This window comes from Anser anser (assembly GCF_964211835.1).
Source record: "Anser anser genome assembly, chromosome: 4".
Classification (NCBI taxonomy): domain Eukaryota; kingdom Metazoa; phylum Chordata; class Aves; order Anseriformes; family Anatidae; genus Anser; species Anser anser.
The window spans coordinates 10,324,677-10,351,840 of NC_139724.1; the positions used below are offsets into that span (position 1 = coordinate 10,324,677).

Here is a 27,164-nt window from a genome sequence, read left to right on the forward strand (position 1 = left end):
GCCCCCTATGTTGTGCTACTACTATGAGAGACGGTAATTAACAGTTTTCCATTCTTCTTCTGTGTTGCCTTTATGATCTTATTCATCTCAGTCATAACCCCATCACAGCATTTTCTTCTCCAGACCAGAGTCCCAGCCTTTTTATGCTTCCTCTTACTGCTCATATCATATGCCATGACAACCATAATTTGGCTTTTCCAGACCTATTAACAGTCTTACCACATTCTGCCTGCCACCACCCTAGCCCCAGAATGTGTTTTTATCAACAAAATAGAAAATCCTAGGGTCTGAGACTTCAACAGGAAGAGTCTTTTGAAAAGCCTGATATTATTTAAGAACAGCTCTGAAATAGCTGATCTTGCTCTGATACCTTGGAAGATAGGACACAGGTTCTTGGAGCAAATAACAGTAACACTTTCTGCAGTCATGAAATGAAGCATTTAAAAGTGAAATAAGCAGAATTACATTTTCAAGACATAATTGTTATCCCTGGAGTAACTCCAAATCCTCCCGAGCTTTGCATATTTCTTATGCATTCCAAAACAGGAAAAAAGGTGGATCTTTGTAATCCTGGTGAAGCTGAAGGCTACAGAAAATTACTCTATAAATTGCATGATTAGCGTCAATGTTGATAAACACATTCAAATATTTTCTCATTTGTGCTGTCTCTGTAGATTTCACATTGCTAGAGCAGAAAGCTAAGCAGACACCATATCTGTAGGAAACAAAGACTATGAAAGATACTTGAAGTGGATCATTATAACAACTGTGCATCCTCTGGGACAAGGATATATTACTAAAAATATTACCTGAAATCCTAACACTTCAACATTAATTTAGTGTTTATTGAATACATCACAAAAAACTCAAAGAACCTTTCCAAGACCCCTGCTCTTAAACACAGCCTATTAAATAAGTAAAAAATAAAAGTACATTCTAATTCAGTACAACTTTAAAAGCAAAGAGCTATGGGGTAGATCCGCAAAATAATTTATTTGCCTACTCTTTCAAAATCCATGGATCCATGTAAATCTTGGTCTAAATGTTATAATTTGGTAGCTTATGTAGTATATGTTGCTTAATTTTAAATTACAGGTAGTAGTTAATTTGCTTCAAATGTCAATGAAAAGTATTTCCTTGGTCAATTTTCTAGGTTGTGAATTGAAATAAAGAAACACAAAAACAGTAACTTGGGAGAACTTTGTTTTGTAAGTTGTCAAAACTGACTACATTTTTACTTAATTAAATCTAATTATTAAATTATGCAGATTTAATTAGCTACATATTTCAGATAATCTCTCACCAATGTTGAAAGTACCCAAACGATGTCATTCATGAGTGTATTTCCTTTGTACAGAACTTATCCTAATGAAACCTCATATTAAAATGGAAGGGTTTTTTTTCCTCTCTTTTTTTTTTTTTTTCATAAGAAAGAATGGAAATTCATTGCTCTTTTCGATTCAATATGGTGACTTTTGAAGGTAATCACTTGACTGACTGGCTTTCAGTCACAATACAGTGCTGAGCTCATGCTGTTATGTTTTTCATTCTCATCCTCCACACAGACTTTTGGGCTTTTCTATTTAATTAATGAAATGTCCACTCTCTCTCTCTGTTAGCCAAGGGTGATCTTCAGTAAATTAACATGAGACACTTTCAATAAGCAAATAAATGAAACTCCTGAAAGCTCCAGTACAAGATACAGTTTAACACTTATCCAAGTAGAAATGGTTTGTTTCATGCCAAGACTGAAAACAAGGAGTCCAGAAAAAGAACAATTTTAAAGTGGAGGAAAATAAAAATGCCAAAACTCATAAACAGATTTTCAGCTCAGATCTTCCTTGTAAAGGCAGGTCTTTTCAATGTTGCATGTTGCCATCAATAACCTAACATCTTTATTATAGACTTCAATATCATCATCATGCCATGAAATAAACAGCACCAATGATGACACAGCAGATCTAAAAGACCAATTCATACACTCTTTACAGAATTAGAAAAGAGTCATAAAGGAATACAAGTAGGACTGGGGTAAATTACTTCAGTAATTTCAATAAGAATTCATAGAAATCTGACACATTTACTATATTCTGGGCCATCACAGAAAAATGATGTGTTGGACTATCCACAAAGAAAGCACCCATATCTAAATGAAGAGTATGAAATTACTACAGTTTTATATTATCTTTATCAAAAGCACTGTTTTCTGTCCCCTCCACATCTCACCCCCCACCCCAGCTTGGCTCAGCTGGGACCCAATTAAAGCTGAATATATGTTTTTTCAATACCCACAAGTTTGACCCCAAGCACAGATTTCTAAGAACTAATTTTCATGTTTTATGTATTTCTAACTTGGTTTCAAGTGTACAAATAACATTAATAATATACCCTTTTTTTATGGCTGTTTTCCATTTTTCAAATGTATTTGTTCCTTTTAGCAAAAATAGGAATCCAGAAAAGAAATGAATAAGGGACACTCTGGCCTTGATGGTGTATATTTTGGAAAGAAAGGGTGAGAGCAAAAACTATCCCACTGCAGTCTGCTTTACTGAATCATCACCTCTCACAAACTATATTTGTACAGGAACATATATTTATTGTAGACTTGCTTTTTATGCCTTTCAGTACATGGCAATATAATTTGATCAATGTACTAAATGAAGGTAACATTTTAGCCAGGAAGACTACCTCATATTAGCTTTTATTTACCTAGCACAAAGCCTGTGGTATGGCCTTCACTGTATCCATTAACCTTCCTGGTACTTCAGGCTAGAGACTACTGAAATCTGCTCTTTCAGTGGCCCTGTCCCATTGGCAGGCTAACAAATGACCACATAGGCCCACATGGGGTAATCATATATTCATTTACTAGCTAGACACATCCTCCAAATTGATAAATTAGCAAGAGGAATGCCCATGTCTGCCTCAGATATGTGCTGTCTTTCCAAGTGTTGTAATATGAGCTAAATGTGCCCTAAACTAGTGACAAATGGCTGATCCTTTATCCAAAACAAACAAATGAAAAATGGTAGAGCCTAAAATTTTATGTTTGTCTTGTAAAAAAGGGAAACTTTTTTTTTTTTTGTGTACATATTGCACATCCTTTCCTTTCTTCTCAATGAATAAAAATCAGTGGCTTGCCTACAATTCAAGCTAGTCGTTATATTTGCCAAGTCTGGGAAGGCTACCTTTAAGATCTCTGCATCCAAATTTCAGTAAAGCCTAAATAACCCTCTGCAAATTAGGTAGCTGAAAACTACTTATAAAAACAAAATAATAGCAAGTGTCTCTTCTTCATATAAGTCTATGTTTTTTGCAATGAAATATTTTTGGGGGGTTATTATCCCGACCATTTAAAGCAGCATTAAAAACCTTGCTGAAGTTTTGTTCCAGGTGCACTGGCACTCCAATGTGCCAGTTTTACACAGTATCTTTCAGAGCACAATGTGTTCTACTAGAGGTCCTTGCTGTGACAAACAGAAGGTCATTAAGTCGTTTTCTAGCAACTAAAGTGCTTTCATGGAACAGAAACTTGTTGACCAAACCTGTCCTCTGATACCATAAAAAAATCCTCTAAGATTCTATAATGGGAAACAGTACACTGCTGTTTTGTATGTAAACGTTTGCCATATAAAGTATCCTGAAAGTAAAAGGATAATGGAAACAAGCCAAAGCTCTTATTTTTAGTTCTATCTCTGTAGTGTCAAAGTTTTATGTGAAAGTAGACCTGTATAAAAGATATGTTTCAACCAGCACCTGTTTTCATTTTATGTAGACATACAGTAAGATATAGCTGTAACATATAGGTGAAGTTCACATGCATAGTCACATGTAAATAAAGCTTCACTAATCTCCTACAGACAAGCTGACTAACAAAACCATGAAATCAAAGTAGCAACAGTCTTAATACAAACAAACTTAGCCAGTGGTCTACATTAAAATGTTTCATGTGTGGCATCACCTCTTCACAGACTAATTCAGCTCAGTTTGCCGTTGTTTCATAAGAAATACAAAGGAGGCCAAGAGGTGGAATTACAAAAAAATACACTACAGAGACATTTAACACTAAATTGTTTCATAAAAGGCAGGAAACAGTTTCTCGCTGGAAGAAATATTCCAGTGAAACACAGATGCCATGCTGTTTACCTAATGACAAAGCAGTTGAACCAGAAAGACGGATTCTCCCTGGCATTTCCTGCTGACCATGTTAAGCACTACAGCTGTGAGATTTTTAGATTTTCCTGGAATTACTGTCATAAGACCTGATTGAGCTAAATGTGCTCTATGCAAATCTCTGAATTTAGTGAAATCTGTAAACTGTTTTTTTTCCTTGCACTCACTCAAAACACAGCAAACAGCCAGATAGCTTAAAATGCAGAAGTAGTGCTTGCACAAAGACTTTCATGGTTGATAATAACCTTTCTGTGCATCATCAGAGGATTTGGGCATTTTTAGATTTCATTCTGAATTACAGAGGAAATGAGGCTGAGTTTCCATATTACTCAGAGAGCAATCAATTATAATACTTTGACAAAAAGCAACTACCTACAAATGTTTTTCACTACCCTGCAACATGAACTAGACATGCTAATTTCATTATGACATTGTGAAGCCTCAGTTACACATCTCACACTGCAGTCCTTCGGATCTGCTACTGTCAGGTTTCCCCCAAATTGCTGAGAGAACGTCAAAGGCAAATTTTCTTTATAAAGATTAAAAAGGATTGCAAGATAAACTACAACAGTGATATAAGGTCTTCAGGAAGCCAACAGCTACCCCCCATCCCAGAAAAAAATAAAATAATAATAAAAAAAGAAAGAATTAACACCAGCTACAGTTAAAAATGACATATGCATCACTCACCCCTTTGTGGCTAACTCAGTGACTAAAGTAACAATGCTGAAAATTATCTCAATTTACTTTCAGAGAGAAAACAGGATTATTGCTGACGTTGTCGTATGGTTGAGACTATTGTTCTCAGAATACTTCAGTCTCACTCAGACCTACCTTTCTGCATTAGTTTTTAAGTTCAAATTCTTTTCTTTCATAGCTGTAAACCAGTGAGCCAGAGTCTCAGTTTGCATGAGCCTGTGCAGCCCTTCTCAAAGCACTGGTGATGTGGAGATGAGCTGCACTGATTTACATCATCTCAGAATTGGACTCAAAGACTTTAAGTAGCATGCTGAGATCGGATATGTAACATCTATACCAGAGCATCTAGGATTTGATTGCAATATAATGAAGAGTCATTTAAGTAATTACTTTTGCATAAATTACTCTATGCTGGTATGTTCCAATCTATAATTGCTGCACATTACAAGCACCATGGTTACTAATCAAGGGGAGAAAGGAATTCAAGACCTGGAAAGAGCAAGAGAAATTAGGTAGAGCAAATATACAGTTAGACTAAAAAACGCATTATTCATCTGCCATCTTGACATACAGGATGCGTATGAACAAGAGGGTAAGAAAAAGGACCCCAAAGTGGCACACCCACTTACTCCTGCACAGCTGACACATACTTCTATGCATCACAGACAACATAAAATAAATGACTATATTCCACTAATACAACAAATTCTCTTACCGTAGCTTAAATAAAACAAGAGAAATAAGGATGCCATAGTGGCCATGTTCCGTAATTCCATAAAACCCAATAACCTTAAAATAAATTGTTCCATTCATCAGAGAAAACCTAATGTCTAAGGTGTAGCAGTCTCATGGCTTTCCTTGTTTTAGGAAAGGGGTCTGTGGCCAGAGCAGAAGTCCTGATGCTAATTTCTAACAGAAGAGGAAAACCCCACCCTGGACACCTGGAAGATACAAGGAGAGTAACATGAAGTAGGACACTGGTGAGTTGAGGGAAAGTCCACCCAGCCCACAGACATTGTGGGAGCAATAGTAGCTGGTGATTTTTGATGCATATTTGCAAGCTTGTTATGACCCTGGCCTGAATTACAGTTCTTGTAGTCAAAGCCAAACCAGTTTTGACTGGTACTCATTTTTCGTTAGGAACACTTGGCACAGTTGCTCTTTTATGAAACTAAATGTCTTGTGACAAGCGCGGCATGATGGAGGGAGTTTGGCAGAGATGTCAAATGATCTTTGGCCTTTATTTATATGCGACATTTCCAGAAAAAAAAAAAATATATATATATAGATATATATTAGATACATCACTAGGGAGCAATCCTTCAATACATGGCAGCACTGCGTTCTTCTGGAAAAGCTAAGCTTCTGAAAGTGTAAACCAAGGGTTATGAGGATAGGTTCTGCAAGACAAAGTAGAAATGGAAGAACGGGAAGGGAGATCCTTTAAAGGAGAGTCATATTCAGACTGGATGACTCCCACGTTTAAAGTTAACATGCTAAGGCATCGCCACATTAAAAGCTGCCCACAGAGCTTGTCCTGGTAAAGCACCAGCATGACCCACAGTTCACTGACTGATGTTAAACAAAACATCTATGTGTAACCATTATCACAAAAAATAATTATTTACCCTCAAACCATATTAAAAGCTGAGTGGAATTTGATGTATTTGATGTAAATACAAGCAAATAGAAAACAAAAGATGACCAACATGAAATGCTATTTTCAAAGCAACACAGTTTTCTCTCAAAATTTCCATCTGCAGTCCCATCTCACATAGAAGTACACAGGTCTAAAAGACCGTAAGCTTACAAATCATGATAAATAACACGTGGAAGAAGATATGATATGATATATATATATATATATATATGTATGATCAGGAAATTTTGACAAAGTATGAACTGCTTCCCTATCATCTGGATGAAAAGAGATTCCAACTTTCTGTATAAGAGAGAGTAATTAGTGATGAAAATAGCAATGCAATAAGAAAACAGCTTTTTTCTTTTTTTTTTTTTTCCCTCCCTCTCCTTGCAGGTTGTGTTGGTGGGATATGCTGTCTAGCAATCTCAAGTTAAAGCTAATAAAGTCTTCTGTGTGGGAATGGATTTATATACACATATCACACATATAGCTACACAAACACATATGCCCAAACACAAGATAATCCCTTTAATGAATCCAGCCCACAATACTCTAATCATTACAAATTTTCATTAGAACAGAAGCTGTATTCAGATGCACAGACACAATGCAATCTCACTTGTAAAGTACCACAAGCTTCATCCTTTCGGAACCTGAAAATAATACGGTCTGGTTGTTTTTTCTTCTCAACTTTTTGGTCTCCTTAGGCCCTGATTTTAAATCTTCCTGATGTTAATGCTTGCAACTTAATTATGCTACCATGAGTCTTTTTCCTCACTAGACCTGCAGTGTACAAATCTACACAGAAAACATCAGTTCCTGGCAGAAGCTCTTGGCAAAGTAGTGATATATAACCCCTCTCATAACCAATTTGAATATTAAGACTATGCACAGAAATAATAAAATTTGCCAAAAGATGGTTAGGAATTGCTGAAGATCTTTTTGAAGCTCTGTTGAAATGTATTCTATACAGACTGGCAAAGGTAGTATCAAGTCAAAGCTGTTACTTTAGAAGAAATCTACTTTAAATTTAGGAGTTTACAATGCTCAATAATAAAATAAATTGCACAAAGAAACACATCGAAATATACTTCCATATCTGAACACTGATGGCTAGGATTGGGCATGGCCAGACTTTGAAGTTTCAGGTCAGGATGTAGACAAAAGGTTTGATTTACACGTCCTGGCTGATATCATAACTGGTGTGATACGTAAGGATTTTCTCTCAAGAAGTAAATTAGCAAATGCAGTAAATGAGCTAGTGACAAATACAAAACTTGATCAAGAAAATTACGGCTATCCAGTGATTATTCCACCTTGTAAAGTTATCTTTCAATAAATACAGATTTCTGAAACTGAAGAAATGAATATGGACAGTCATGCAATCTTAGCTCTCCCCCTTGGTCTCCAAAAGTAATGATAGCCAGTGTTTTGTTTTCTTCTGCAAGCTTTCTAAACATTTTTTTATGGATTACATCATGTTACACATATTTGTTTGTATATGTAATACAACCAGCTAAAAAAAAAACAGAAAGATATGAAGCCATCAAGATAGCTATGGTCAGTATTTCTTTCCCAACACCTCTGACTACGATATGGAAAAGTCCTTGAGAAATACAGCATGGCATACATGGACTGTGACAGTTCTCAAGTAGAGGAGGTTGTCAGCAGCTGAAAGGGAAAACAACAACAATCCCAGTTTTTGCTAACAGAAAAATCCTTGAGTTCATTCTTAGTATCACAGAATCGTGGAATGGTTGGGGTTGGAAGGGTCCTTAAAGACCATCCAGTTTCAACCCCCTGCCATGGGCAGGGACACCTCCAACCAGACCAGGTTGCCCAAAGCCCCATCCAACCTGGCCTTGAACACTTCCAGGGATGGGGCATCCACAGCTTCTCTGGGCAACCTGTTTTAGTGCCTCACCAACCTCACAGTAAATAATTTCTTCCTAACAGCTAATCTAAATCTGCATTCTTTTAGTTTAAAGCAATTCCCCTTATCCTTTCACTATACTCCCCGACAAAGAGTCCCTTCCCCAGCTTTCCTGTAGGCCCCCTTTAGGTATTGGAAGGCCACTATAAGGTCTCCCCAGAGCCTTCTCTTCTCCAGGCTGAACAACCACAAATCTCCTAGCCTGTCTTCACAGGAGAGGTGCTCCAGCCCCTTGGTCATTTTTGTGGCCCTCCTCTTGACTCATTCTAACAGGTCCATGTCCTTCTTGTGCTGGGGGCCCCAGAGCTGAACGCAGCACTCCAGGAGGCTCTGAGTAGAGAGGGAAAATCCCCTCCCTCACCCTGCTGGCCACGCTTCTTTGGATGCAGCCCAGGACACAGTTGGCTTTCTGGGCTGCAAGCACACATTGCCAGCTCATGTTGAACTTCTCATCCACCAACACCCCCAGGTCTTTCTCCTCAGGGCTGCTCTCAATCCCTTCTCTGCCCTGCCTGTATTTGTGTGGGGGATTGCCTCAGCCCAGGTGCAGGACCTTGCACTTGGCCTTATGAACCTCACGAGGTTTGCACAGGCCCACCTCTCAAGCCTGTCCAGATCCCTTTGGATGGCATCCCTTCCCTCTAGCATGTCGACACACCACACAGCTTGATGCCACGGGCAAACTTGCTGACAGTGTACTCAATCCCACTGTCCATGTCACCAACAAAGATGTAAAACAACACTGGTCCCAATAGTGACCCCCAAGGAACACCACTCATGACTGATCTCTACCTGGACATTGAGCCATTGACTGCAATTCTTGAGTGCGAACATCCAGCCAATTTCTTATCAACTAAGTGGTCTATCCATCAAATCCATGTCTCTCTAATTTAGAGACAAGGATATCATGGGGGAGACAAGTGAGAAACACTGCATGACAATCCAACACTACAACAGTTTAAGAAGTACAAGATACACTTACTAGCATAAAGGTATTTAGTTAAATCAGGATATAATCAGTCATGGAAGCTGCTAATTATCCAAAAGAACACGGATCTTATATGATCTTTTTCATCATGAAATACGGTATCTTCTGTAGGCAAGTACATTAGACATTATGGGACTAGATTAACAACAGTTATAGAAAGAATGTTATTTGCCTTATAAATTCTTGCAGCTTTCTTTTCTTCATCCTCACTCACTAAGTACTGGCTACACAAGATGAAATACTGATATAGTGTGGCTACTTTTGTATTATTAAGGCATTAAAACCCTTTTTATTACTAAGACATTAAAGTGAGACAAAATTATTTCCAGTTGTCATTTATCTTTCAGTGGTGGCAGTAAAAGCTACTGAATTTTCTCTGAAAAAAAAAAAAATGTTCTACTTTCAGATTATTCAAGTAAATATTGTTGCCTGCACAGCTTCTATTGTTTTCAATTCCCACAATGAGCCACAGATGTGAAGGGTACCTAAGATTTCATCTTAGAAGGTCACAGAAAATAAGCGATGGTTTTTCACCTCCTTCTCCCCGGAGAACAACCAGGCTGCATGTCATCTCTGCTCATCTCAGTTGTGAGCAGATTTTAATACACTGTCCATTCTACACCTGGGACACAGCTTCAGTGGCCACACAAAATAAATTTCTGGGCATTTCTGTTTTATATTACATGTTTATATTACATTTATATGCTCTATTACTAACATAATAATTTGGTCAGACCTACAGAAGGAAATTTAAACTGTCAACATGAGGTGAGCAGAACACATTAGGGACCAGAGGCATTCCCCCATCTTGTCTGCTTTACTCACTTGAATCCAGCATGCGACTGTCAGAATAAATCACAATTTCCAGCTTATTTGAGATATTCCTTTTCCATCTCATATTATTAGCAATTATAGCTGCTTTATTTAAAACAAGCTGATGGAGTACTCAGGGAGGAAGCCATGAATTAGATTCCGACTGCTTGGTTTCTCACTAAAATAGAGATTTGAATTTTTATCACAGAAATGGAAGATTTATCACCTAACTCCAAGAAGGAAGACTGAAGTTTTACTTAAACACTGAGCCATACGGCCAGATCCCAGAGCAATCACGTGGGTATTTTAAAAACTACTACTGTTAGAAATTGTACTGTAGTAAGCCAAAATAAAGCATATTCTTTAGAAATCTCAGCCTGGGAATAACTCTACTTCTCAGGCTCTCCAGTCCCAGCTGGTTGAAGACTACTGCACAGTGAAAATGCTTACTGGAAATGTTATTGGGGTGCTGCCAGTTCAAATTTTGGTGTAACAAAAGGTGAAATGATGTTCCTCGCTACTAGGGAGACACAGATGAGATGCAGCAACTGATATGTTCATTAGCATGTCTACCTGTTTGTGTTCCCCAGCAGCATACAAGGCTTGGGCACAGAGGAGTCTGATGGAAAATGCAAGCTCCAGTCGCTGTGTCAGTGCTGAACTTGTCAAAAGATGAAATACAGCTGCAAAACTGGAGTGGAATTGTGCAGACATGGTAGCCAAAAGAAGAAGCTACATAAAAATGAGACGGTGGCAAGAGAGGAAACGGAAGAGAAAACAATGAAAAAGAGTGCAAAAAGCTGTAGTATCACAAGGATCGGATATCCTTTAAGTAGTGAGGTGGACTCTAATATGACAAGTATGTTCAAACCCTGTTTAAAACCTCCTATAGCTTCAGATCTTTCTAGTGCATTAGTGATTCGGAAACCTGTTGGTTTATATCCATTTTTTCCCCCTCTGTGCATGGAGACATGTACCAGATGAGTGCAAAGATCTAATTTTAGGGCCTAGATTTTGCACAGGCAAACAACTCGGGAGATGCAAGAGAACAGCAAGATATGAATTTAAAAAGCAGTAGGAAACGCAGAGATTACAGTCTAAAGAACATAGCCCAAACATCTATCATTATTTAATGTATCAAAATAATAACAACTCTAATAACACAGAGGTAAGCCAAGGACTTCAGTCTAATGAGCTTCCAAACTAGAAATACTTCCTACAAAAATATTTACTGGTGTTAAGGCAATTCAAAATTCTAAGGTGTTAACACTAAACAGGAGAAGTCTATGTTCCAAAGACAGTAGAAATATCAATCTGGAAAATATTTATGAAAACCAGTTGAACAATATGTTTAACAAAGCCAGTAAAATTACAAAATTATCTTCTGACTGCAAACTCTCCAAAACATTTCATTGAATTTATATAGAGAACAGCCTCCTTTCCACAGTTACTAATACAAACCAGTTCATCATAGTCTTGGAAACAGCCTCTTCAGACTTTTATGGCTATATTTTCCAAGTCATGTATGCTTTATGCTACAAACACATCTGCTTGAAATTAACTTATGAACATGATTATTTAATGTGCACAATGAAGTCAAATGATCTAACTGGCCATATGCTATCAACTGAACTGTACACCTGCCCTCAACTTCAGTATATATTAATTTACGCATCAAACTACAAACGCCAGGGGAATTTTTTCTTTTTCTGGTTTTATATTTTCCTTTGTATTTGTACGCCTCTGACTTACAAAACATAACAAACTTTGGGTTTGAGATAAATGTTTTCTTATATGATCTTCAGCACTTGGAGAATATTACAAGTCTGGGCTTGCTTCTCAATGGCGCTCTCAAAAATAATTGTCAGTATGCACTCAAATGTGTGTCAGTCATGACAAGCCTTACACTGTGTAAATATGTGGGAAGAATTCACTGTGTAATTTTATGTGACACTACTCAGGATTCACAAGAAGGAAAAAAAAAAACAACATCAGAAAAGCTATACCCTGTAATGATCTGCTTTCCCAGTTACAATGAATGAAATGTAACTATGAAGATTTATGTAATGCTTTCAAACATTAACGTTGATGCTTCATGTCTTTATGCTGCTCGTAATTAATTTATCAGCAGCTTTCTTTAGAAATGACAGTACCATGCTCAAGAGCTTTGTTTACTTTCCACTGCTGAACTCTACATTCCTGAAGGCAATAATGAGCAACACTGATGTCTGAGACAATACATAAGATAGACTTTTTTCCTTTTGAAATTCCAATGTTATTTGGGAAGGCAGAGAATGAACTGCAGAATCTCATGTTATTTATTTATTTATTTATTATTACAAAAAAATTACATTATCCCAGGAGTTACTTATCAATATTTACATTAAATTTATCAACTGAATCTGAAATAGTTTTCTTTCAAGGTACAAATGTGAGTTTGCTATTTCAGAAGCATACAAGGCAATCAGGAATCATATCCAAGTGTCTGGTATTTTAGATAATGCATGACATCATACTGAAACATTTTCTAAATGGATATTATTTAATAGAAACTGGGACACCCCTTGCCAGACATGAAACATACTCAAAGATTATCACTGGGAAATGAGAGCCAAACAAAGCCCAGGGCAGCAGGATAATTAGAAAGTAAACACAGAGCAAGCATATTTGCCCAACCTTCAGCAACTGTTGGTTGAAGCCAGAGTTCATGTCCTTAGTTAATGGTCCTCCAGGGATCATTTCTTCCTTAAACTTGTCTAACTACTTAGAATTATTTTAAACCTATATAAACTTTACGTACCTACACTACATTGTTTGGCCAGAAGATAGAACAATATAAATATTTGTTGTGCAAAGCAGCATCCACATTTTGTATACAGCTACAAATTAAGTAAGTTCTTGGCTATTATTTTCAGGATTCTGAATGTGCAACATGGCCAAGTAGCAGATAGTTGAGATAGTATGGGTTAATTTAGTTATGGAGGGTATCTTATTGTAAAGCACAGCTACTGTGAGTTAATATCTGGACCTGAACTGTGTGATAACAGTAGTTATTTTGTTTTCTTTTTAAAACTAAAACATGGAAGGATCTTTTGTTTGAAGTGATGGCTATTATACGCAAAAGAAAAATCATAATATTTAGCTTACACAAAAAAAATCTGGAAGAGTCAGTATATGGTAATGATAATTCACATCTGCTGAAGCACTTGACCCTTTCATATTAGAAAAAAGCCACAGGTCTATAAAGCCAATGTCTTTCTGATCATAGCTACTCACTCTCAGGTGTTATGCTGTAATGAGGACAGAATTTTTTAATATTCATTAGTCCTCTTCTTGTTTGCTCAGTAGAGAAGGCATTTGAACTCTTCAGTTTTCAAATGGACTTTACAGACTTATTTCCCTTGGGTAGTCTCTTAGTTGAAATTCCTATAAATTGATACCTAATCAAGGGAATAAAAGAGGATGAGGAGAAATAAACACTGAAAAGCTTGCTAGGGATCATGAACTTAAAATGAGAGCACTGAAGTTTCAGACATCAGAAGATTATTTGAATTTTAGCCCTAAATTAATTCTGTCAGATACTGTTTTCTTTTAGTGTTTCCACAGGTGAGGAAAAGGGCATTTTTAAAATTAATGTTTTCTTTAATATGGATATAATGCACATTTATAAGAGAGTCCTTCTACCACAGAACATGAAAAACTCAAAAACCACAAGGCAGACCTGTCATTCTATTGATCTCCAAGAAACAGAGGATTTGCTATATTATCTGTTGAATAAAGTAAAGCAACAAATTGCCTCTAGCAGTGACCAATGGCTGATGGTTTATAACACAGCAAATACGAGACACGAGACATTTAACCAGCCATAAAGTGTTGCATATAGGGGAGAATTGGCTATTTCATTGTAATTGATTCTTGCATCAATCGGCTTGTATTTTCTAGTGTGAGATTTGTTTATTCTTATTTTTATGTAAGCAACAAGAAACACATCTGGGAGGTATGACCCCCCTCCCCCTACAAAATGTATTCTTTTATAACATAAGAATATACCACTGCAGAAAAATTAAAATTGTAAACTGTAATTAACAAGGCAACAAACACAGCAATGTATCACCTTGAATAGAGAAAAGAGTAATAGTGTCAAAACCTTTCCTGGTTATATTAGCCTGACAGTCTTGTGATTGTTCTTATTTTCCAAGCTTTTCTTGTATTGTTTCATAATCTACCATTTGCCTCAAAAAATATTTCTCAACATTTATAATGCTCCTGCAAGCAGAAATGTTTTTCTTTGTCAACCAAGATTAATTTTTTTTGCCCTACCATGATAACCAGTTTGAATGAAGCAAAGATTCTCTAAACATCCATGGTAAACCAACAGGAGGAGAAAAAGGCAAAATAGAAGACAGGGCTTAGGCCACCTGGTCAACGGATTACATGTGCTTAGTCGGCAGAAGTCCAAGGTATTATGTTGAAGGGGCACATACAACTAAATTAGATTTCCAACCCGTATTATGAATTAATACTAAATCACACTGAACGAATTAACACTGAAACTTCTGTACTGATCTGCAGACAGTTCCTTATCCTTAGATTTCCAAATGGTATAATGGATGATATCGGACCATGCTGAACAGCATAACGCTGAAACCTCCACAGTGATTTACAGACAGTTCTTTACTCTCCTTTACCACACAGATGTTGTATTAAAAACATCCAAAGCACACAAACAAAACCAAACAGCAAGTAAGGAAAAAGACCAAGACTAGGGTTGTAGCTTTGGAGTGAAAAGATGAGGAGGTTCTGTCTTAATTATGGGACATGACATACTTGTGAAATACCTATGCTTTCTCCCATTCTCTGCTTGAGCTACCTGTTGCTGCAATCTATTTGTACGACATCTGCCTAAAGCAAGAAGGTCCCAGTATCAGCTTGTCCCCTGCATACTTACCATCGACCCTTTACTCATTCATCATGGTTTGGTAGTGAATCCACACAGTGACTATGATTAACAACAGGAAAATAACAACAGGCTTGGAACTGAGCTTTGAGGTGAGTAAAAAATGTTATTTACCAAGCTGCACCAACCTGAAAAAGTCCATGAGAGCTAGTTCTTGTGCAATATTAGGTCCTCTTTTTGCAGTGCAGTCAGAACACAGAATAAGATCTGATGTGGTCAACCCACACCACTTCTTCAGCAGTAGAACCAGGGAATAGAGCAACTTTGAAAAAATTCTTCACTTTCCCAGATGAACTATGAACGAATGAACAAACTTGTTCGTTTATTCATTTTTTTGCCTCTTCTTATGGTGAAGTTGGGAAAGTAGTTCTGACCCTGGGCTAATCTTTAATGAAAATGCTGCAAAATGGATTTCAGAGCTGTGACAAACAGTACATGGAGGTTAACAGGGCTTGATAATTTAAAGCAGTCATTCACTTAAATGACATAACAACTCCTTGCCTTCTGCAAATCTGCATTCAGAGTCTTACCGAAAATACATCACCAGCTCTCTATTTATTTACCAACATATCTATTTCTCATTCCACTTTCATGTAGGCATGTCTCAAAACTGCCACAATGACTGAGCTGTTAGCAACTCATTTTCAATAGAAAATTCAAGAGAAGTTCTCAAAATATCATAGGAGAATTTTGTCCCAAATCACTATTAAATTTAAAACTGAGATGGCTATTGACCGTGCTGGTGAAAAATCTTCCGTCTTAGATATTTAGAAGGTTACATGTTAATCTGCCATGCGTGGTTAACCATGGTGTAGAAAGCTGTGATCTGACGCTGACTGGAGTGACACAATCAGCATAGTCCACACGTCCCACATTTTGGAGGGGGGGAGGGGTTAACTCGGAGCTGTGCGGGGCCTGTGGACTGCATGCCCTGCAGCCAACAGGGTGGATCCGCCTGTTGAAACTCAGTCAGGGTGCTCCAAGTTTGCTCTCAGAGGTGAGTGAGGGTGATTTGAAGATGGGATTCAAAGCAAAATCCCCACTCAAATTGAAAACTCAATAGCTCTTGGCTTCCCCCTCAGTCAACAAAACCATGCCTCTATTTTTTAAAAAGAAAAATAAAAAAAAAATCATATTCTGTTTTGGTTTTACAGTTCACAGTGATCTCTTGCACTGTAACCTATTACCCAATAAGCTAAAGTACATTTACACAAACTGTAGTTGCTGCAGTATGGGTCATCTTACAATTATGGTGGAAGACAAAAGGCAGTTCCCTAAAAAAATATTGAAACATGCATATAAATAATGATTTGAAACCAGAAGAACTACTAAAAATACCCAAAGTTAATCACTTTGTTGTAAGAGAGAGGTTAGATTTGTCAGTAAAGCTTTAATATTTGATCCAAGTTAAGCCCAATGGGCACAATTCTACAAATGCCTCAATAGGATGAACTGTTCCGATGCGCACAGTTGTTGTCTTGGAAAGCATTCATGAGACAGGGTAACAGGAAGCATGACCCATAAATTAGATGTCACTGAGTTTATCCAAAAAAAAATCCTTCAACATAGGAGTGTATCACTGCTAGAGCAATTACTTTCAGTGGTTTGTTGGGGATTTTTTGGTCTTTTAAAACCATTTTCTAACCTGGTAGGGTCGCATTAATGCTGAGTGATGGTTCTGTTGGAGCTTGTCCAATTGTAAACTGAAATTCCCTGGCCTTTGAGGCTCGGTAAAGACCCGTTAACATAATCTGCACTGATCACTTTTCCTAATTTAAACTGTTAGGGCTTTTTCCTTCATTTTCTGAAAAATGACCACAGTGTGGGTAACGGACATTTTTGGACTCTATAAATTAACCTGGACTGACCTCCAAGAGAGAAAATGTTTTAGCAGGGAGAAGGAGTAATTATTAAGCTTTTTGTCTGTGTTCCTTGTCAATTTGCATAGCATTATCTGTAATGCTTTGCAAAGGTTTTTTTTTTTTTTTTGGAGGTCATCTAATCTTGTTAAATCTGTCACAGGGCTGCCACTGGTATCAGACTTAGACGACATTTGCGCAACACAAGTTCCTAGCAGTGGTGATAAATGTGTTTGTTTCTGGCAGTCCGACCACGCAGATGCTTATTATGTATGTATGAATTAATTTAGTTTATTTAATCAGCTCAGAAAGGAGAAAAAGGTCTCAGACAACCAAGATGTAGTGTGCTTTTGTATACATTTACAGCATGCTCCTGGTGCTAGTAAGCAAGCAATTATTTGCTAGCTGATCCAGAAAGATCATGAACTTCGGAGGGATTCCACAGTTAGTAGTGTTACTGTTTCTTTACGCGGACCTAGCCATGCAGATGGAAAAACGAATAATATCTTTACCCAGCCTAAAAGGAAAAACACAGCAATTGGAAACCAAAACGTAGTACCAGGGGACAAGTTCAGGGGAAGAAAAATGTTGACAGTCAAACTATTTGTACCAGAAATTTCCTATGGCTAACAAAATACCTGAAGCAAGTAAGTGGACTATATACAGCTCAGTTGCTTTTATAAAGCATGGAGGAATAAATTCAGTTTCACTTTAGGAATTCAGTCCAGAGGCATGGTAGGATCACAAGGGTCAAGGGGAAAATCCACAAGCAGGGGTTAATCTTGCAAACCCACACAGACTGGGAAAAATATTTCAGGCAAATGTAGGACTAAAAAAGAAAAGAAAAATAAACATGTACGAAAGGCATTATTGAGAAGTTGGCAGCTAATAAGTAAATTTCAAGCAACCCACTTATTTTCCCAGATACGAGAAAAAAGAAGAATGCCTGAGTCTCAGTATTTCATAACCCAAAAGGTAGCATCAACCAACCTGCTGCAAGAGCAGCACAAAAGAAGAATGTCTGAGTCTCAGTATTTCATAACCCAAAAAGTAGTATCAACCGACCTGTTGCAAGAGCAGCACATGTCCACGTGCTGCTACCAACCAGACAGAAAACTTCACTTTAACTCTTGTCCTGACCTAGCCTTTCTGACTGCTAATTTTGAATTGTTTGACCATGCCAATTAGTACTGAAGATGTTAGCTTTTACTTGGTCAAACTTACAAAACCAGTGAACAATTAAACCATGGAGAATTAGGTTCAATATTCACATGCTACACGCTTCTGAAGGGGAACAGTCTTTCACAACTTCAAAGTGCTTGGAGATAAGACCTAGTATTTTTAGTATTTTCTATTTCAGCTCAAATTGATACATTAACTAGAAAATAATAATTAATCAAACAAACAACAAAAACAACTAGCTACTGTATAGGAAACGGATTCCATACATATAATTTTGCCTATAATGTAAGTTTTGATGGGCAAGTAACCAATTTTGACTAGTTACAGACATGATTAAGAGTGGATGAAAGCAAGAAATTTTCATTTAGGTAAACTGTGCTGAAAATTAATTAAATGTATTGACATTTAAAACAGAGCAGTGTGCTGAGAAGACAAAACTAAACCACTTTCCCCCCACCCCACTTCTTCTAAGGCCCCCCTTCACTCCTCCATCTCTGACTCTACCTCCTCCCTCTGAGCAGCACAGGAGGATGGGGGCTGTGGTCAGTCCACCACAGCTCCTGTATGCTGCTCCTTCTTCCTCACTCTTCCTCCTCCTCTGCTCCACCATGGTCTCTTCATGGGCTGCAGAGAAATCTCTGCTGCTGTGCCTGAAGCACCGCCTTCCCTTCCTTCACTGACCTTGGTGTCTACGGGACTGTTTCTCATCCCCTCTCCCCCTTCCCCCCGACTCCTGTTAATAATAAAAATGCACAGTGATGATCAACTGAAACACTATAATCAATAACTGAAACACTACAGCAATCTTCATGGAAAATATTACTTTCCTTTGAAAAAAGCAAATAGCTGTTAAAAGCAGCAGGAATATTTAGTGAATTCCCAGTTCATTGGTGCAAGTCTGGTAGCTTCAATGGATTTTCCACTATTTTAGAGGGGACATATTTAATAGTTAAATCAAACTGAAATTTTCTATTTGCATAACTGGTTTTGAAAGATTAAAAATGACAACTAATATATATATTTTTAATGGTTTAAAATGACTGATTTCTTTTCTACTTACAGTAAATTCTCCTAGGTAATACAGTAATAGCATAAAATAAATGTTGATTGCTATTCCAAAAAATGATCTTTGACTGTCCAATCATACTCTGCCAAAATATTTTAAACATAATAGGTTAAAAAAATCGCAAAATTCTCAGATACAATCATGCAGTGTCATGCATGGATCAGTAAGAAGAGAGGGTGGCAAGTCAACTGAACAAATTTACACTGCCAACGCGCTGACCTGCCCAAGGTTGAACTGGAATTTGGTTCACAGCTCTGCCACTATTCACACAAAGCATTAATGCATTTTGCAAGCTAAGAATATGCTAGACCAGGACAGAGATGTATTCTGATTATTCTTGCATGTTAAATAATCAATCATAATCTGGAATCAATCTTTTTTCCACCAATACAGGCTACTGTGTGTATTCCAATTTGTGCTGTACAGGGAGGTTGGTTTCTGAAAGAGAACTGGGAGATAAAGATCATCAACAAATTCTGTTAAATGATAGGATATGACATTCCTCTCAGCACTTTGCAAATTGCCCATATCAAGTGCTTCTCTCTAAAATAAGAAGTGAAAATTATAGTGTTTCCAATATGGCCTTCAATCTTTCTCTTGTGGTTATGATTACAAATGTCTAAAATCTCTGGATATGTTTTCTCAAGTGAAAAAACAAATAGTAATTGGCCTAAATATACTGGTAAATGGAGACATATATCAACCATCGTTATTCAAGATAAATATTTTTTAGGTATACATACATATAAATATCAGATGGTGGGCTATATGACATTGCTTACACCATTGCTGTTTCTCTTTAAGAAAGAAGCCAATGTATTCAATACTAAGTCATAAATTTCAAGTCTTCCTTGACAATCTTGTTGATGGTTATTATACTAATATTGACTCAGATTATTTCATAATAGAGGTTTTCAACTTTTGTAATAGCCTAAAAATTAAACTTCACAAGAGAACACATTCCTTCTCAAGAGCTTGTATCTTTTATCCTCTGTAAGGCTCAAAGTGGCAGAGGAAGGGAATGAGGAAATTTGCCATTCAATTAAAGTCTGACTATTGTTTAGGGGAGAACCTTCAGGTTTCTATGAGTCAACTTTTGTCTAGTCTTGTTACAAAAAAGCTGACGCATCTTTTTCTCAAAAGAAAGGAAGCAATAAAAGCTAAACAGTAATGGCACTATAATGGTGCTAAGCAGATAGGATATTTTAAAGGAAAATCCCAACTAGGGGAAAATATAAGTACTTACCATCCATTTAATAAACTCATTTTGAAATGGCTATTGAAGCAAAACTATTTTTTTTTTTTTTTTTTTTTTTTTTTTTTTTTTTTACAATTTACAATTACACTGAAGCAATCACATAATTTTGCCTGAATGTGAAAACAAAGTGGAATACTCTTTTAGCTCCAGAAGGATTAGTATTTGCTTGATGGAGGGCCTCCTGTCTTGCGCAAAGTATCAGCAAATTAGTATTCAATGGAGTTAACCCTCCAGACTAGAAATTCACCTTCGAGCAGAATTGTATTGGCTGTAAGACTATGTACATGTTTAAGGAGGCACAGAATACTTTATTTGGAATATCCCTCTACCTTTAAATATGAGCTGATAGAAAAAGACTTGATCCAAAACCTAGTTCACATATAAAGATCATATTTTGTTCGTGTCTCCTTATAGGACAATTACCTTTCCCTTTTACTTCAGATCAGTTTAGGGTGTTTAGGGTGTTTGAGCAAAAAGTGCTCAGTGTTAAACCATGTGTATGAAAAATTGAAGTCATACATCAACATGACTAACATCTTACAGGCTTTGAACTACTGGAGCTATGTCAATGCAGAACTCTGGATCCTTAAAGCTCCACAGAATTCATCCCACATGGGCTCAGGTAGACTAAGCTACTTAATCATTCCAGAAATACAGCAGAGCCCATACATAAACCTTTAAGAGGATCATAAAATAAGTGCATAATTGAATGAAAAATCTTTTTTTTTAACCTGATGGTTTCACAGTAACAAAACTAAAAATCGTAAAAAAGAAGCAAGTACCCACATACTAATTAAATATTATAAGAATCTATCCAAGCATTACTTCAACTTACTCCGAGGTTAGAGAAGAAGTCTAATTAACTCAGCAAATATTTGTGCTGAATGGAGCTAGCTGTGGTCCATAAGGGGAGGACAGGGTGATGAATCTATTACTATCCTCCTGGCTCGTGTGTGCTCAGAGAAGAGTGAAAGGTTGCACTTTCAGGAGAAAGGCATGGCTCTGGAAGGGAGGAGGAGGACTGTTGATAAAGATGCCTGTTAATAGTTGGTCAAGAGTGATAGAACAATGTTTCAGAGCTGGGAAGTGCCCAAAATGAATACCACTGAGCTAGAGAGTATCTCTATTTACACACTTTAGTTGTTCAATATATGTGAACTTTGCAGCATAAAGTACATATCTACCACTATACACAGTTGCCTTTGAACACAAGCCACTTTTCCATGCTTGTGAAAATTCATTCCTGGGTGCTAGGAAAAAGTCCTGATGTTGTATGTTTGCCTTTAACAGCATGTGTTTACATGTAACATGTGGATATTCTTTCTTACCATGTGTATGAGTCCTATTACCCTGAGAGAATACATAATTCAGTACTCCTTCAAATTTTCTGTTTCCATCTGAAGCTCAGAAATAAGGGGGGTCTAATCTAGTTATTCTAGTCTTGGTTATTTCTATCCCAGAAAAAAAACAGCAGCAGGATACTTTGCAAAACAAGATGTCCCTGTGAAATTCATGCCTACTGCAGATTTATTTGGCTGCCTAAGCTATGAATAAGCTTCTCAATTTCTAACATGTATCTTTGGAAAGCTGCTGAACATGAGAGTTTCCAAACCTGTGTGAGACGTGCAAACTGTGTATTTTTATTTTTCATGTCAAGATTATTGAATTATTCAAATCAAAAAAAAAAACAAAAAACCACCATACCAGCAAAATACATTTGCCTTTTTGCTTTACTGTTTAATCATTTACCAAAGCCATTTGATCCTGGAAATTAATGATGTCATCAACTAGATAGTCACACACCTTGTGCTTCTATATATATAAAATTATTTACCCCTAAAATGTTGTCTGAATTCTCCCCAGCCAGCTCCCTCTGAAAACTCATTTGCATGCAACTGTTCCAGAGACTGTCCCAACACTAAGACACTTTACATATGTTAAGAGATCCAGGTCTTTGTCTAATATTTTTCCTGCAATGTATCAAACATATTATGCCACACATACCAGGGAAAAACAGCGTTTCAGGGCTCTGTGTGGGTTTCCCTCTTTCTTCTCCCATATTCTCAAGTTTCCTTGAGTAAGAGTAACAGAATGCCTCATCTACCCTTGTTACAAGAGGCTTAATCTACTTTTATCATAGCATCCTTACTTCTTATCTTTCTATATGAGATGTCACTTAATTTCATATGTAAGTATGCAAAGTTGAAAGATGGTAATGATAAGCTGGAAGTATCAATTGCTTCTATTGTTTAGACCTTGTTCTATATCTAGACAGTTATATGGTATTGGTGGTAAAAGTTGCTGTTACCCTGAAGGAATGGCAGATCTTAAGGACAATCCCCAGCTCCTATTTCTTCTTTAGACTGGTTAAAGCCAAAATAATCACAAATGGAAACTACATATTTCAACAGCATAACACACTTTAGGATCTTCAGCATCTAAACAAAACTTTGTTTTAACAATGTCCTGCAAACTCAAGGGCGTTTGTCTTACTGGCAGCCCCCCGTGATGAAACACAGAGATTTACAAGCTGACACCTTGAAGTAACCTGTATGTAAGATCACTCACCAGATATCTCTTGCCCAGATTTTTGTCTACTGTCTATGAGTAGCTGCTATAATACATCTTATATAACATATGTGCAATACAGAGATGCAGCTTGTTGAACATTTGGAGATGCTCAACTGTTAGCTTATAGCAAGTGCTGTCATGGTTTAGCATGTCAATAATCCATGTTACTCAGAGTGAGGTGTCAAAGGATTAAAACACTTCCCAATTATGCCATACAGCACAATAGAGTATAACAGCTGTGAACGAGCCATTGTGTCACTGTAAAGTGTTTTGTCATGGTCTGTCACAGAATCCTAAGGAAAATTCAAGTCTGTAGATGGCTGGCAAGATAAAACGTAATGTCTCGTTGAAATACATATGAAATCTCCCTGTGAAAAATACATGTGCAAAATTCCTCTTAGTTTTATGGGAATTACTTCTATGATTGACCCCCCAACATTTATGTGAGCAGGACAGACCCATAACAAAGGATTTGGAAATTTATTATGGAAAAAAGCATTGAAAATTTACTTGTAGGTAGGCTTGTTGTTTTTGTTTACTTTTTTCTTCCAATAAAACGATGAATTGTTTTTAATCCTTTTAAACTTAAACACCTGAAAGGCACTGTTATTTATCTTGCAAAAATTCAGCTAAGTCATTTTTCTTTCCCTCAAAATCACATTTGAAAAGCATCTATACTCCTAAATCTCTCTTGCTGCCTCCTTGTGAGCCTAAAAGGAAACTTTTGCAAATGGGTATATACACAGTTACTTGCACAGTGTTTACTCTCAGGGCTTCCAGCAGCTACAGAGAGGAAATATGTCCTGACTCTTAACAGAAAAGACTGATGGAGTCATCCTACATTGGCGGATCATACCCATGAAACTGGTGCAAGCAACTCTGCCCACATCAGGTTTATGGAAAGTTCAGGTTGACTGTGCTCATGGCAGGTTGCCACGAGCCTTTAACTGGTCTCACTACAGAAAAACATTGAATTCTAGGGTGTATGAAACATGCTGAAGTAAAACACTATTGTACACAGCTTGTGTATCCTCCAAGATTACCATTGCAGTAGTGTAAGACAAACCCTATTGTCACAGACAAATAACATTCCAGGGAACAATTCAGAAATATTCTGATATTTGCCTTTTTGTGTTGTCTTTGTTATTTTAGGACACAAGAAAACCAGCTATGTAAAACAGTGAATCTTTTCTATGAGAAAATACCGGGTTAGTCCTGGAGGGCCTCTTTCACACTCTCCCTTTCAATTTAGTCCTTTATATACTAATCTAATGTGTCACTTTGTACCATCAAAGGACTCCAGTAAGACTTAAAAATACACAACACCTATAATATAGCTTTCCTTCTTTGTTTAGACAGACGGTCACACATTACAGCCTACTCTGCTTAGATTCACACAAAAACTAAATAAATCCTGTACATCATACTCACTTTAAATAGCACCCAATCTTAAGCTAAGGTGAGACATATCTAGGGTGATGTAGTATACCAGATACAACATGGCAGGGCACAGGCAACACTTTTACCAAATCTACAGCTCACACTGGGTTAGCATTAACGCTGGGTATCTTGCTTTGGGCACCCATTATTACAGTCTCTATGTTTCCTTATAATAAAGTTCATAACAAGTCTTTGTTTGATTTTATGCAAACAACAAACAAATATGTCACCTCATTTTAACTTGCAGATTTTTGGTATGTGAGAACAATGTAGGGAAGAAAGTTAGTTGCCAAAAGCAAACTGACAATGCCAGACTGTCAGAAAACAAGTTAAATTAGAAGTTTGTATAGTTTCTGGCCTCACATGATGAAGCAGAGAACAACTTTGGCTTCAGGGCCATTCTAATACAGTGTTTTAATAATGGATGCAAAGTATTTTATCAGCACAGTGAGGAGGGATGAGGGTGCGAAGATGATGAATGACTTAAAATTCTGCAGGGGGTTTCTACTGATGCAGTTGTTTAGAAAGATGCCATGCTCTGTCACGCTGCTTTCTCTTTCTCCAGGCTATAATGAAATGAGTGCAGCTAGGGAATCATAACCTCATGCAGGAGCACGGCATGGTCTTATCTATCTTTAAGATCTAGTGCTTTACTATCTGCAGTCATGTGGAATCAGCTCAGAAGATGAATTTCTTCAAAAGAAGAAAGTCAGAGTCTAGTCCCTTTGCCTGCAAGAAATGCAGTTTGGATTAGCAATCACTACATGACCTTTTCACTGCACGTTGAGAGACAAAGTCTTTTAGGATAAACCCGTTTTGTCTCAGACCATACCTGCATTGTAAAACACCATGACCTTCCTTTTAACTACCTCCATGCTAAACTTTGAAGGGACTGGTTAGCTATAATTACCATTCACGAGCTCTATCAACTACACCAACCTTATGTGCTTTCCTCCAAATACATTCGCCTTTTGAACAAGACACTAAGGTATAATTTTTGCACAATTTACTTCACGGTAGTGTTCTGTCTCATGCCTAACCCTAGATATTGACCCTTACTACCAGCACTAAAAGAAGTTGAACTCCTACGTGTGCACATATTCTGTCTGAGATCAATTCACTGCCAGTGGTCCCAGAAATGCACATTTACATTTTACTTTATCTAGTACCAAGCAAACAAATTAAAATGAACAAATTAAAAGCTAAACGTTCAAACAGAAATGCTTGCAAGTTGGAGATGGAAACCTAGACCTTGCTATTAAAGTATGCCTGCTCCTAGAGTTATGTAATTTGGGGATGTTTATCCCATGTTAGCATCAACACTTTTTTATTTATTGTACAACAATAGAAGTCTTAAGGGTTTGAAGATTTTTTTCTCCCTTTTCCTTTCTACATAAAATAGAATTCAGGGAAGGATAGTAATGCTATGTTTCAGTGATATACATTTCTATTGTAAATCACAGGCAAGAGGGTAGACTTTCACATCACTTTCAAATGAAACATCGTAATTTTCTTTTTCTCAGCTTATTTTTGCTCATAATTTCTTAAAGTAAAAGTACTTTTCTAACTTCTAGTAAGGATGTTCCACAGATGTTCCAAGGCAATAATTGAAAAGATCCAAGACTAAATAACTTTTGAATGTGCAATCAATCAGGCAGTTTCACATAAAGTACCTTGGAGCACATTGCAGCATTAAATGATGCATGCAACACTCCTAACGAATAGTGAGCTGCAAATGCTGTGACTGAAGCACAAAAGCATTATACAACTGTCATCAATCCTGCTCAGCCCTCAAGAGGTTGTAAACTACAGGAACACCAAGTGTTTTGCTTAACGTGCATCAAATGTCAGGGATTTCACACAGCACACCATGAAACGTAAGCATTGCTGTTACCGTATGATGTCCCTTTCAGCATCCAGCTGCAAACTAGAGAGAACAAGTAGATCCTCTGCCACATACCATGACCGCCCTAACAAACCACACACAAGATATCCAGGAAGACGTGTCCTAGAATACAAATTAAATATATTAGAGACACCAAGATTTAAAATTAAAAGGGTTCATGGGCATAAGACCAAGAACCCACACTACAAGCTGCTTTATAAACAGCTTAGAGACAGAAACAAATGGTAGCACATGGAGCTGGAAGCAGCTCCACTGGTACTGTCAAATACGTGCAATTCCCATTTCACCTGAGGTGAAAATCTGACTCTTGACCCTCCTGAAAGAGATGACCCAGTCCAGTGTCTCCTTTGTACATTTACCTTGCAGAAAGAGCGTGATCAATGCTGGTGATGTTTTTGAGGGGCTAAACGGCTACACAGCCAGTCATCTGCTGACTGAATGCATTGTGTTTAACTGGCATTGATCACAGCAGAAGAGGCAGCCTCATTTGATCTATTGAACTGTTAAAGGTCGGTTATTGCAAATTTTAGGAAAGCACCAGCTTGTATTAGATTCCAGCAAGTATAAGGATGTGTTGACAAAGGGCACATTTATTAGAGAAGACCTAATTGCATACTTAACCTTAGGTACGGGCTGCCTTAATGGCAAAAGAAAATATGCAAAGCATTTTCTCTTTT

At 37.2% G+C, this 27,164-nt stretch overlaps 1 protein-coding gene across 12 annotated transcripts in view; it reads right to left on the reverse strand.

The window, feature by feature from the left end:
* GRID2 (glutamate ionotropic receptor delta type subunit 2) overlaps positions 1-27,164 on the reverse strand; it is an 804,597-nt gene that overhangs the window by 389,821 nt on the left and 387,612 nt on the right. Inside the window, exon 1 of one of the 12 annotated variants that reach the window (XM_083834804.1) lies at positions 15,334-17,879. The exons of the other annotated variants lie outside the window; for them this stretch is intronic. The gene's annotated coding sequence lies outside the window, so the exon portion shown is untranslated. Of the gene's footprint in view, positions 1-15,333; positions 17,880-27,164 lie in introns of those variants that run through there. 12 annotated transcript variants of the gene reach the window in all.